Here is a 1,239-nt window from a genome sequence, read left to right on the forward strand (position 1 = left end):
TGGGTAGTGGAGTATAATTAGGGCTCTGAGGAAGGAAACTTGTTAGTGAAGAAAGTTTGGGGTATGATGGATTATGATTGAGGAAGTGCGAAAGTGCTATATAATTGACGAATTCTGGCTATACAATATTGAATAAATGAATATGAATGATGATGAATGAATATGATAATTGAAGTCTGAATGAGATTGTTGATGATGAGTATGTTTGAGTTTTCTCTCTGTTGTAAAGTGTGTCGGGTACTATATCGCATGAGTGTGTCGAGCACTATATCCCAAGAGTGTGGGAGCACTTTACCCTGGGAAGTGTGTCGGACACTATATCCCATGAGTGTGACGGACACTAAGTGTAGGAGCACTTCACCCTGGGAAGTGTGTCGGACACTATATCCCATGAGTGTGACGGACACTATATCCTGAGAGTGTGGCTGGCGCTATATCCCAAGAGTGTGGGAGCACTTTTAACCTAGGAAATGCGACGGGCACTATATCCCATGAGTGTGGCAGGCACTACATCCCGAGAGTGTGACAGACACTATATCCCAAGAGTGTGGAGGCATGTCAGAGAGACGATATCCGGGTTAGCTGCCGGATGTGTCGGGTTCTGGCGATATAACCGACACGTGAGCTCACGGCCAGTAGGATAGACATATATCATATTTAATTGTGCATTAATTGGGCTTGCCTATGTGATTATTATGCTTACTTGCTAAATTTGCTACCTGCTGTAATTGTATTCTACTTATGTTTACCTTGTCTATTTGTTTGTCTGTGTGGTTCCACTGGAGTTGGAGGATTGAAGGAAGACATAGATTGAGGGTTTTGATTAGAATTCGGTTAAGTTTAGGAACCTTAGAGAACCACCCCTATTTATGGTTTCTGTTTTAAACCTTTAAGTATTATAATATGAGTGTCGGAGTTCTTGGATTGCCTCTGGCTTTCTCGAGACCTTATATGTTAGTTATGTGGGCACTGTTACCATGCTAATAACCTCTAGTTCTCAACCCATATATATTTTGTGGTTTTCAGATGTAAGATGTGAGACACCTCGCTGAGACATACTGGGAGCTTCTGAAAGCGAAGGATTTTTGTGTTTTGGGACTTTATCTTAGTTTATGATGTATATATGTAGATACTCTTATATATCCACTGCATATGTATGTTATGTTTATCCTTCTTAAAAGTTGATTTGGAGAAACAGGTTCTATAAGCTGTATGTTGGGCATTTTGGGTTTATTTTAT

The sequence above is a fragment of the Arachis ipaensis genome, chromosome B03 (genome assembly GCF_000816755.2).
Source record: "Arachis ipaensis cultivar K30076 chromosome B03, Araip1.1, whole genome shotgun sequence".
Classification (NCBI taxonomy): Eukaryota; Viridiplantae; Streptophyta; class Magnoliopsida; order Fabales; family Fabaceae; genus Arachis; species Arachis ipaensis.